The following is a 13,532-nucleotide window of genomic DNA, read 5'->3' on the forward strand; positions in this document are numbered from 1 at the left end:
AGTATTTCACTAATATTCCCTCTGTTGTTGTGACTATCCTGGTTCCTATCCCTTGATCCAGAGTACCTACGCGAGTTTATGCAGGCTATACACCAAAGAAAGGAACTGCTGTGTATATAGCATGAACATGTTCAAATTTACTGGGTGATTCCGTTCTTCCCCCCAAAGTGGTTGTACCAACTGATACTCCCAGTAGCAGCGGATAATAGTTCCCATTGCTTCACAGTCTCATCAACATTTTATATAATCCAGGTGCATAATTTTACCAAACTGGTCTGGGCAAAACACGGGCTTAGTGAGTAAATTTGTATTTCTCTGACAACGCGATTGAGCAACATTCCATATGTTTATGATCATTTGTTTGAACTTCTGAGAAATGCCCATCTGTGTCTTTTCTCTTTTTATTTTATTTTCATTTCTTTCTCTTTAATAACTAGAAATTCTTCATATATTCTACATGTAAAAAGTGTGAAAATATCTTCCTTTGTGAAGCTTATCTTTTTTACCCTCTTCGTGGTATCTTTTAACGATTCAGAGTTTGTGTTTTTAATTTTAATGCGGTTTAATTTCTCAGGATTTTCCCTTATGTTTTATATTTTTTATGTCCATTATAATTCCTTTAAATATCACTTTAGAGAGGTTGTTTCTCGTTTGTTGAACTGCGGTTATTGTGTAGGTAGTAGTATTTATACCAGTGGAGCCTACTTAAAGTCAGTCTTCAAGTTTTCCTTTCACTTTAATCCTTCTCAAAAGTCGTTCAGTCCTTTTTTCCTACTTTCCTGTCTAAACCTGCTTTGTGAGATATTAACATAATTGAAAATTATTCTAAATGCCCCCAAACTCTAAATTAAGAATCAGCATATTGGCTGAAATATCAGCTTCTTCCCACCAAATGTACTTCACATCCAGTATACTTCCTGAATGAAACAATGGCAACTGACTGTGGTCTGAAATTGTAACAATCAGGCTCTGTGAGTTTCTCCATCTCAGTCGTGGAGGAATATTTTATCTGTCAGTCTATCTGTCTATCTATCTATCTATCTATCTATCTATCTATCTATCTATCTATCTATCTATCTATCTATCATATCTATCTATTTGTTTAGAGAGAATAAAAGAAATGGTTTTGTTCTAATCCTACAGATACATTCCTTTTTGTAGCCAGACCCCCATCAGCATGCAATCCTTTGTCCTGATTTTTAAACACACTTGAATGATTTGTCTACCTTAAAAATGGTGCAATTAAAGATATTTTCAAGTTTCTATTCAGCCATGCAATGTGGCTCTTGCCCCAGGCTTGCTCTTAACCACAGAAGCTCCTACCAAACAATAGATGCACAGAGATATTTGCAATCTTTATAAAAAATATAGTCTCCTAAATATTTTTTTTCTTGTTAGAAGTGAAAAAGCAGTATTCTGAAGAAATCTTTGGATTGCAATTTAGGAGATGTGTATTCTAACCTTGGCTTTCATGTTAGAACCGCTCTCTGTGCCTCAGTTTCCTCATCTGCCAAAGAAGGGTATTGAACTAATAATTTCAAAGTCTTTTATTTTTTGTTGCTGTTGTTGTTTTTGTTTAAATATCTATTCACTGTTTTAACACTGTTTCTGGAAGACTCCACATTTTCAATTGGTAAGTCAGTACATGTCCTTCTTATTGGTTATACAGACTTATTACTGAAGGAAGGGTGATAAAACCCCTAAAATCCCAGGTATTTTCAGAATGAGTTGGAGGCAGTTTATCAAGTTGACTAAATATAACTGGGCACAGTATCTTACTCCAGAAACTGACCTTGTTTACCACTGTGGAAGGAAATTACCTGAATTCTGTCCAACCATATTTCCCAGCCATACTTTCATTGTCAGTGAGCTCAGACAAAACCCACAATAGCATCTCAATGTAAGCTGGTCTTGACTACACATCGGTATATCAACTTTCAGATTCACTGTCAAGAAAAAAATGTATTTTGATTAAAGCATGGTTGAATTTAGATCTTTTCCATGAATCTTTTTCTGTTTTCTTTCTTCTTCCACACAGGTATATACAACAAATTCTCAAGTACAAGACAGAAAGATAATTCTAAAGTTCCTTTTTCTGTATGGAAAGTAGAATGTGAATTAACATACAAGTGGTTACTATCGGATAAGAACTTCAATAACTACTCAAGTCATTCATTGAAAAATTTTATTGATTAATTTATGAGAAATGTGCCAAGCTAACTCTTGTCCCAGCTACCATGAAACTTCAAATCTAATGGAGATAAAGACAATAAATATCTGAGAAGGCATTAGTGCTCAGTCAAGAGGTATCTAAGAAATATAACTTCATTTTTTTATAGCTTTGTATTTGTTTCTAAGTCCCCATTCTGCTGGAGGAAAATGACCTCATTCCTTCTGAGGGTTGTATGTCTCTAGAGTTATGCCACTGATCTTGAGTCATCGTGGGGACATCCCTGTGGTTCTCAGCCCTGTTCTAGCTAGCCTTAGGATCACCATTGTCTGAGCTTCATGGCTCCTTCAGGTCTTATAGTTGTCTCTGGAGCTTCTGGGGCAAAGTAAACTTTTATTAGATTTCCAATTTGCCTAGTCATCCTGTATAAATATTTCAATCATTGGGTCTTCCCTTTTTCCAGCAGAGCTGCAAGGAAGTGGTGCCCTGACATCTCCTCCTCCTGCTACTCTCTTTCTTTATACAGGGCCTGAGTGGTAGGTAGGGTGACTGATATTTCTTACTAGTCTTAGAGAAATTTGTCTCACTTTCTGTTTCCAGCCAAGACACCCATTCTCTAAAGAGATCATATTTAAACCTAAGATCTAAAGAAAGAGAAGGATCCAGATAGAGAGAGAAACATTTTGAGGGGGTTCAGCGTGGCCTGTTTGTGTTTGAAATACTATTCCAAATATAGAACTTCTATTATTTCTCCCAATAACCCCAGGAGATAAGCTCTTCTTTTTTTTATTATTAGTTTCAGGTATACAAAACAATGCAATAGTTAGATATTTACACCCCCGCCCCAATCTACTATCCCTTTGACATTGTATATAGCTATTACAGTTCCACTGACTCTATTCCTTATGTCGTACTCCACATCCTGTGACTATACATGTATATTAAATTATAGTTGACATTCATTATTATTCAGCTTCAGGTGTACAGCTCAGTGATCAGGCATCTAAACCATCCCTGAAGTGGTCTCCCTAATAAGACAAGTATCCATTGGATACCCTATAAAATCTTTACAACATTATTGATTATATTCCCCAAACTGTCTGTCGTATCCCCGTGGCCATCTTGTGGTTACCGATTGGAGCACTTCTGATTTTATTGATAAAAATTCAAGTCCACATTGTTAGGTAATGCCAAAAGTCCTTAACTAATACATAAAAATATGACAATTTTAATTATGAAACCTCATAAGATTGAAAAGAAAAATATATGGGATAGGAAATACTGGGGTACCTGACCTTGGAAGAGAGGAAGAGACTCCCTGAGAATGCTAAGTGAGTCCTGAAGAATGAAGAAGCAGCCGCTGAATAAGAACGTCTCAGGCTAAGAAGATACTGTGTGTGAAAACCCCTATAATGATAAACGCGTGAAATGTTTGATGAACCAAACGAACTAAAGGTATAACAGTGAGCATAAATGTGAGAGTGCCACAAAGTGAGCCTATAGAATAAGGGCTATAAAAAAACTGTGGAAGAAGGGATCATCTCAGTCATGGCAGAACTGGAAAAAAATTGTTCACAGTAAGCTCCAAGCTCCTTACTGCCAAGCGGCTCATGTAATGTAAGTATTCAGTTTGGCACCTGTGAATTAACCTTATTGCTGAGAAGGCGATGGCCTGAAGTGAACCGCAATGTCAGACATGGAAGATCTCCTCTGTGCCAGCCCTCTAGTCCACATTTTAATGTGCGTGTCTAAATTTACCAAGATAAGTTGGAGATCTTGGTAAAATGTAGACTCTTACTTCATAGATCTGCCTTAACTACTGAGATTCTGCATTTCTAACAAGCTGGCAGGTGATGCTGACCTGGCTAGTCTGTGGACTACCCTTCAAGTAGCAGGGATCCAGTCAATATAGTTTAGTCAACTGTTACAGTTGTAAGTGAACTTAACATTGAAGTAATATTTTATGACTGCAAAAGTCTTGTGAACCCAGACAGCAGGTCTCATTATGGAAATTGAATAAACCACAGATAAAGTTCAAGAATTCTAAAGCTGATAGGGACCTTACAAATTGCTTAATAGATTAACTGAAATTAATAAGGATGGCCCAGCTAATCAGTAACAAGTCTTGGCTGGGCCATGTGTTTGTGTTCTAGACTGTCACCAAGGGATCTAAGAAAGCTAACTTCTTTGAGAAGGGATTATCAAATTGCATGAGAAGGACAAAAGGTCTGATGATGTTCATCCTAGTTTTCCACAGAGCTGATCATAAGTGTGGTGAGAAAAACGTAGAATCATAATAATATGTTTACAACATTGTTGTATATTCCACTCTGAATTGAAGGACCTCAGTGTATCATTTTTTATTTTCTTTTATGATAATGATCTCACTTAAGAAAAGAGATCTGACATACATTTCTTGTTTTGGCAAGCCACCCATACTGCTCTCTCTTAGAGATGGAAATTAAACGTGAGATAGCAAGTCCCCACATAGCCATGCACATCTGGCAGATTCTTTCTCATACACACCTTTTGTGGTGGGTTGAGTATAACATAACCTCAAGCTATCTATCACTCTGCCCCTTAATTAGATGGGAAAATTGAATTGCACATAAGAGTACAGGATCTTACATTAAGATATGTGTGTTTATTTACCTAGCTACATATCGATGTATCTACCTATCTATATCTTTCTATATCTATATATAAATATATAAAACATTTTTTTGAAGAAGACTCTGGAACCTGAATTAGATCACAATAAATTAAGATAGGAAAATAGGTGACTGGGAGAACTTTTCAGGTCTGGCTTAGGGAAAAGGAGTTTTTCTGAAGGACTTTTATAGGAGTCATATATTTGCTTGAGTGTTGTTCCCAGAGGGGGGACTGAGGAAATAAACCCTTCGCTACTCAAATCTATTCAGAATGATCCTCAGCTTTGGTTACTTGAAAAGGATCTGATCTGAGGACTATGATTTCAAAGTGCAGGAAAGGGAACTTGTTTCCTGAAACTTCCTCTCCTATTACCTAGTGCTAACCTTTCATCTCATACTAAGAAACAAATTGCAAAATGCCAACACCCTGTTGGTAGCTGACATATTTGACTTCAAAGAATCAACTTAACTTAGCATTTCCGAATTTATTGAGAAGTACAATGTGCCCATTTCTGTCCTACCTACCGTGAACTAGGAGTCAGTCAGATGTGCTCTTAGCCTCAGTTCTCTAAAAGCAAAGTTCAGGGCAAGGAGAGAAGCACTGACACTACATTTGTGTGCAGGGTGCAAGGTCAATTGATGTGCATTGAGAAAAAAAAATAGAACTGGAGCAAGAAAAGATGAGAAACAATTCCTTGAGTTACTCTGCTGGCCGCTTCTTCAGGATACGTCTCAAAGAGAAACCACTGGATGCTGTGAGGATTGCTTCCTAGCACATAAAACTTTCTCTGGAGGGGCTATGTAGAAAACTGCATCTCAGAGTAGTTCACAGAAGGGAGGAGGAGGAGAAATTGATCTGTCTGGCTCCCTCCCATCTCCTTGCTACGGGTAAGATCCCCATGGAGATCTGATTCCTTCTGAGCTCCAGTTCACATCATTTGATCCCTCAGTGACCACTCAGAAAGGCAGATGCTGTGTTCCTTAGTATGACATCTCATTTAACTCCAAAGAAGAAGGGCATGTGACATGAATATAACTCAGCCTGAGCTTCAAATTAGACTCATCCATCTACTTTGCGTAGCTCAGTTATGGTGCTGGACCATGTGGCAGTGCTATCAGTGTGATCTGGGAGGCAGGTGAAGTATTGGAAAAATGAAACAGTCAAGGACATCTGAGGTGGAACAAAAGGCTTGTGTTTAACACAGTCCACCCCTTACTGTACCACATCTCAGGCCTTCCAAAACATCTGGCCGTACTACATTATGAGACATCTGTTTCCTTCTTTCCTTCCTTCCTTCCTTCCTTTCTTCCTTCCTTCCTTCCTTCCTTCCTTCCTTTCTCTCTCTCTCTCTCTCTCTCTCTCTCTCTCTCGCTCTCGCTCTCCCTCTTCCTCCTTCCTTCCCTCCCTCCATCTCATTCTTTCTTTTCTTTCTTCCTTCCTTCTTTCCTTCCTTCCTTCCTTCTTTCCTTCCTTCCTTCTTTTTTCTTTCTTTCTTTCTTTTTTTCTTTCATTCTTTCTTTCTTATTTATTTACTTTTTCTGAGAGAATAAAGACACTTTTACTCCTTCCCAGAAAGGATAATTACAAGCCCAATAAGATACAGAAGCTTCTTCAATATACTAGCTAGTTGTCATATCCTGGAGGCCTAAGGTGACAAGAGGCTCAAAAAAGCTAGTGTCAACTACTTATCTATGGGAATAAGTTGATCTAGAATTCAAGACATGATTTAAGAGAGTCTCTGGGATCCAGTGACCCAAGGCTGTGTGAACACTCTGGCTATGAGATGGCGCTGAACGAACCTCTACAAACCTCACATTATTCATGATTCATGTAAGATGGAGATATATGACCTAATCGATCAAGTGGTAGGGTTTCCATGCACCACAGACATAAAAGTATTTGAATACTTAAAGGCATGATAAACATGCAAGGGACGCATTTGGTTACTAAATCAGCTGTGCTGGATTTCCCTCTCACTGGCTCCCAGATGTGTCTTTGTCTAAGAACAACCCATGACTTGTTCTATGAGGGCATTGCTTGGGATAAATGAGATTGACGTGAGGTTCCTGCTTATGTTCAGAAATAACCATACTATGGGGGCCACACGACTAGACAGGGAACACACACTTCTGAATGGGGAAGTCATTTTTGCCGTCAATATTCTGGATGAAGGTAGAAGGGTCCCCAAATAGGAAACTGGCTCTAAGATGTCAGGGTATTCATGGGCCTCAGGCAGAAAAATAGGGAAACATTGAAATATTTAAATGTCCAGGAAAGTGTCCCTTTGTCCTAGGGAACTTGGTTCTGCCATATGGAAGGTGACTGGTACATAAAGTAGGAATAGGTCAAAAGATGACACGCTAGACATTAAAGTAAAGGTGTTTATGTTCATCATACTCTTTGGCTTTTCTTCTCTATAGTTATCTTCTCTTTCAGTCCTGTTCTAAGAAAAATAAAGAAATTCAGTGGGAATCAGGAGCCCACTGGAAGTTCTTTCTTTTCCCTTCAGAATAGAAAGACATCCTTCCTGGCACCAACCCTAGCCTTTTACAAGAATTTATCTAAAAAAAAAGAAAAAAGACAGTAAAGATGTTTGTTTTGGGCCCTAGCCATTGACTAAAACATAATTACCTCACCAGAAAAACCATTGTATATTTGCCAGGAAGTTATATAAAGGATAGCAGTCAAACAGTAAAAAAAGATGAGTCTTATTTTTTCCTCTATGTATAGCAGAGCTGGAAAGATATCTATGGATGGAGGTTCAAAGGTTGTAAAGTTCTGGTCAGGGCAGCCTGATGTCCAATTGTGAAATCATGATTCAACTTCACTGGCCTCTTACATTTTTGAAATCCATAGGCTTGTATAACCTCATCCAAAAGCTCACCACAGCTTGCCATGACTTCCGTTTTTTTTTTTTTTTTCAGATGAGTGAACCAAAGCTAAGGATGACTAGTCCAAGTCATATAACTTTTACAGATAGAGCCAGAACAAGAGCCTAAGCCTTCCGAGTCTGGATTCTGTAAGTTTCACACTTGTAACACATATTTCTACAGTAGTAACTGGGTGGAGGATAAGAGATGAGACCAAAATCTGGGCAGCCACTTAGCGTAAACATTTCCCTAATGTTCCATTAGAGATTCACAAGAAGTAATGCTCCAAGAAATCTTTCCCCACTGAATAGAAACTATGTGACACATAACGAAAGAAAATAGAGCACAAAAGACGTATGACAGAAATCCAAGCACTGACACTGACTGCTGAACCCCAGAGTACAGAGTTGAAAACCTAGAGTAGGTTAGAGATAGTCCATCACCACACTCCCCTCTGTTTCTAGACCCCCATACATAAAGTAGGGAGTGAGGAGAGTTGGGAAGATGGGCTGCTTTCAGATTCCCTTTTCAGTCTGGCATGAACATTGCACAAGTCTGTACTGGATGAGCTGTGAGGGATTAAGGTGGGGAACTGAGAAGGGGAATGCACCCTTGTTCTGTCACAGCAAGCTCTATTGGCTGCAGTGTGTCGGGGCCCCCGATGGAATCCAAGCTGTACTATGTGTTGTCATAATGGACGCTCCCGAAGCTTTTCCTGACACCTGGTGAGGATACTGAACGCATAGCTGAGGGACGGGAATTTGTTCACGGGTTAGGTTTGGGCCGTTTCCTGACCGCGCAGTGTTTCACAGAAAAGACCTAGATGTCATGCAAAAGACACGCTAAGGACCCTTGGCTCGGGCTCAAAAACAAGCAGCAATGATGCAAATGTTTTGTGAGTAATTGTAGTGAATAATAGTTTTCTGGTAGGAAAAAAAAAAAAGCATTTGGCAGACCCAGCACCCACAGAATCTCAGAGAACAATGGTGCAGTTCCAAAGCAGATGCTAGCTCTGGCAGGGAGGGAAGCCCATGACACCTTCCCCGCCCCCCACCCCCCATTCTAGTCCCTCACCTGTTTCTGGGAAGTGCATTCACTGAGTGTGTTCATCTTGTTGAGCTGGGGTTAACAAATTTTCATTTTGTGTTAAAGAAAATCATACTTGGAATCTGGCATTGAAAGTATACCAAAAAAAAGCCGGCAACGTGTTCTTAGATGAGGAATTAGAGGCTCATAGGTGTGAGACGAATCGCAAACGGTATAGACCACTCACGGCAGAGCTAACACCAAGAGTTACTTGTACAGGGGATTTCTTATGCACCAAGCACTGCCAAGCGTTTCACACGTGTTTTCTTAAAAGTCCATCACAATACATCTACTTCTGCAAATAGCAAACATAAGAATTAGAGAAGTGAAGTGATTTGCCTAAATGAGCCAGTCATCCTGACTCTGTTTCTGTTCTAGGTGAGAATTCCAGAGCATTCAACATGCTGGCAACAGAGCTAGAGAGCTATGGTCCTGTAAGCTGTTGGTCATGGGGTAAAAGTAATAGTTGAAAAAGAATGAGAGAAACAGAGAAGTCTCTCTTTGCATTATTCTCTCTCTCTCTCTCTCTCTCTCTCTCTCTCTCTCTCTCTCTCTCTCTCTCTCTCTCTCTCTCTCTCTCCCTCTCCCTCTCTCCCTTGCAGGCATCCTCAAGCTAGCTGCCCTGGATAATCATTAAATTGAAAAACAACAAAAAAAGGCATCCTCCAATATTATATTTTTAATTTGTTTTGACATCTTTCCTATCTTCATTTCCTTTGGAATACTTTAAAAAAAATAATCTAAGACTATTAAGCATCATAAAATACCTTCCATTTTAGAGGACTTCCTTGTTTTAGGTCCCGGATCATTCTTTGAAAGCATAGCTTATGTTATATAACTCTTCTACTAAATAAACCTTCCATGCCTTTTCCCCCTCTCCTCTCTGATTTAGTGCGTCACTCTAAGTCTCCACAGCAGGATTTTAGGACCCTCCATGATATGCCCTCCTTCTCCTCATCCTGATCTTCTAGTGCCCTGTGAATGGGAGAATATAGCCAAGCTCTCTGAACTTTATTTTTGCAGATTCACATATCCTATGTTCTGATCTCTGAGCCTTCACTTATTCTACTCCCTCTCAATACAATAATAAATACTTCTTTCTCTACTTCCTGTTTCACCATCTCTTCCAGTGAAAACCCACATACCTATCAAACTGCATCACAAATATCCCCTTCCATTTGCAGCTTTTCTTGTCTCATCTTCCCCAAACAGGATTTGCTTTCTTCCTTCTGTAAATTCCCATAGCCAGTATTTTTGTGTTTTGTTTTGTTGTGTTTCCTGATTAATTACCACAAGTCAATTTCCCTGAGAAGCACACTCTGGAGATTAGCATAAAAGAATTTTTTTTTTCATAATTGAGATTTAATTGGTTGGGAACTATGGAATGCTTCATGAATTTGCATGTCATCCTTGCATAGGGGCCATGCTCGTCTCACCTGTACTGTTCCAATTTTAATGTCTGTACTGGCAAAGTGAGCTCTATGTGAAGGAATTTTACTGAGGAGTTCTCTAGGGACCAACACACCTGGGGAAGTGAAGGAAGCAGGACTGGGTAAAGAAAAAGGTGGATGGCTATATTCTCTCTACAAGGACCATCGCCTATCCCATGGGGAGATCTGGAGCTATGACGGCCCTCCAGAATTGTTCTGAAGGGTGAGGGCCTTTACATCTCTCTCTCTACCACTCATTGGTTAGGAGAACCTTGGGCAAGGACCAAGGCCAGTAGCAGACAGAGAGGATTTAGCTGCGAACTGTCCAATGCTAACAGTCCTGGAGGAATGAGTACTTCTTCCTGAAAAGGATGGAGGGTAGGGATAGAAAGGTGAGTGGCATACCCCGGTATCCACTACCCCAACTTCCAAGGAATCTGGCATTCTCTGCTTTGCAGGTCATGTCTTTCTCTCCTGGAAGCTAGCAATTGTCCTAAAGATTTCTTGAATTCCTTGCAGCTGTGAGTAGAGTACACAAGCGATGCTGGATAATTTGCTGAGATGAATTTGTTTTGTGCTCTTTCACAGAACTTTCACCTGAAAGACATTAACGAGGAATGTCACACACTCACCTATCCTCTATTTTCAAGAGGAGAAAATTGAGACATAGGTGATATTTGGTGTTGGTCAATGGCACAGTTAATTTAAAAGTTTCAAGGGAGGGAAATAAAACCCCTAGGCCTCAGGACACTCAGGTCAATTGTCTTTGCAAAAAAAGAAAAAAAAAACAAATTACTTAATTAACCAAATACAAATAGTAGCTCAACCATAGCTACAGTGAGGTCAAGAGTTAATAACCTTGCTCCCTAAACCTCTTCTCAAAAATTCATGCTTCTGGAGCTCCCTGAGGTGCCTCAACTTGATAAGTTATTAGACTTCCTTTTGGCACATAGTCACATGAAAAGAGCCAGAATTTCAACTGAGGTTTAAAACAACTTTGGCCCATTGCCCAGGGCTCATACTGCAGAGAGAGCAGAAAGCATCCTCCAGGAATCTTTCAAACAACCACTGTGAGGAAGACGATGACCTGAAGTACAGTTCCTGAAATCATTTTCCAGAGACTTGCCACTGTCATAAAATCAGGTGAAGTCATAAAGAAACCTTTTTGAAGACAACAATGTCTCTCCTTCCTTCTCCCATCTCTGTATCCTGCTCCACCCTCCATCACGACACGATTACCCTCCCCAACCCTAAATCAGAGTTTTAGTAGAGAAAGTCACCTGTGATGTAACCTATTTCTAGGAAAACACTGGCAAGCATCCCACTGCCTGACCCCCAGCCAGGCACATGAATCTGTTTATGTTGCACAGATGTGGCCTGTTTCTTAGCAGGGTTTCTTGTTCACTGCCATGCCTAAGACCCCCAGAAGACTGGGCAGAGAGCAGGCCTGCTTCTACCTCTGTGAAATCCAGTTCTGGGCATTGTCATCTTGGCTAGTAACCGCCTTTTCTCTGGGTTTATTGATATTTGGACAGAGACATGCACATAGAAATCACATGTAAGCACTTGTGCCCTGGCCATATTTACTGAGTTGTTAGAGCACTTCTGTAGTTCTGTTCATCGTCAGGTCAATTGCCCTTAAATGTGACTTTTTCTAAGTCATACATACATCTGCTCGAAAGCCATCAAACATTCCTAATCACGAGCACTTGACTTCCCGACCCTCCACAGACTAATTTCAAGCTGCTCTTTAAGTTCTATTGTCCACTTCTCCATTGCACAAGTCCTGCATTCCAGCAAAATCGTCCTCTGGGCTCTTATATGAGAAGGATTTCCCAAGATTGCCAATCTTCAAAACACTCTGGCAATGATGAAGCACTTTATGATTCCCCAAACCTGGGAAGAGCCCTTCAACACACCAAAATCTGTATTTTGCCAACAGCAACTACTTAGTCGATTTCTGACTTTTCTCAATTTATTGATATGTTCAAGTGTCGATTAATTCACCTGCTGGACTGCAGGTGCCACTCACATTTTCACATAGACCATATTCATACTTTATGTTTTCACATGATATTATATGCACACCCTACATTTCACACTTGCACCGTTTTGGGTTTTTTTTTTAATTTCCTGCAGGGAAACAATTTTTTATCTACACTGGTTGAAATCCTACTGAGATTTTGAAGTCCAACTCCGTTGCCCTCTCTTTCTTGAAGCCTTCTGGTGGCCCACTCTGTAATCCATACATCGTTCCCCTCACTTTCTGCTTTGTGTTATTATTTGTGCTCATATATCATCCTGTCTCTATTAAATAGCAAGCTGGACCAGGGCAGAAGCCAGATGTCAACTTTTCTCCTGTTCCAACAATATCTGGCACAATGTACTGGACAAAGTCGATGTTCAATGAAGAACTGGAAAAGCATTAGGCATATCTTCTAATAGTCACTGAGTATATGACAAAACAATGTGAGGAATAATTCAAAATATTTTTATTCCTTTTGTATTGACGTTTACCATATGTGAAATGATGACCATTAAGTATAGAGGTTGAAAATCTGTAAGAAGTGGTTACAGGCATATAACCATCTCCAAGATAAATATCTAGAACATGATTTACACTCCAGAAATAACCACTTTCCCCTTCCCCAAAAGTAATTACTGTTCTCATTTCTATCACCTTAACATTTTTTCCTCCGTTTCTATGAATGGAACGGTATTGGTATAAACTCTTATGTATTTATCTTTTGTTTTGATTTTTGCTCATTATTATGATTATAGATTTATCAGTTTGGTTACTTTGCAGCCTACTTCATTCTTTTTATTGCTAAATAATATTCTATTGCATGAGTATGTAATGATGTGTTAATGTTGATGGACATTTGGGCTATTTCCAATTTTTGCCAATTTATGCATAAAGCTGCTCTGAACATTTGTGTACATGCCTTTTTTTTAAATTAAAGTTTATTGGAGTGCCAATTGTTAGTAAAGTTACACAGATTTTTTTGATGTAATATGTATGTATTCTGCTACATATTTAGCAAGAACTGAAATTGCCAAGCCACTGTGCATGCATATATTCAGCTTTAGTTGATATTACCATAGAGTTTCCTAAAGTGGTTTTACCAATTTGTACAAGTATCAACATTGTATGAGAATCCCGTTGCTTTATTTTTCACCAGCATTTGATATTGTCAAATTTAAAAAATTTCAGTCATTCAGTAGGTGTGTAGGGGTAGCTTAGTATGATTTTAAATTGCACTTCCCTGGTGATAAATAATGATAAGGAAAACACACATTTTCTTATGCTTTTTGGCCACTTGG

General features: G+C 39.3%; 1 non-coding gene across 1 annotated transcript; it reads right to left on the reverse strand.

Moving 5' to 3' along the window:
- Positions 1-10,151: 10,151 nt before the first annotated feature.
- LOC117034233 (U6 spliceosomal RNA) lies at positions 10,152-10,258 on the reverse strand. The gene has a single exon (XR_004425045.1). It is a non-coding gene; the product is annotated as a U6 spliceosomal RNA (small nuclear RNA).
- Between the last annotated feature and the right edge of the window lie 3,274 nt (positions 10,259-13,532).

The sequence above is a fragment of the Rhinolophus ferrumequinum genome, chromosome 14, assembly GCF_004115265.2.
Source record: "Rhinolophus ferrumequinum isolate MPI-CBG mRhiFer1 chromosome 14, mRhiFer1_v1.p, whole genome shotgun sequence".
NCBI lineage: Eukaryota > Metazoa > Chordata > Mammalia > Chiroptera > Rhinolophidae > Rhinolophus > Rhinolophus ferrumequinum.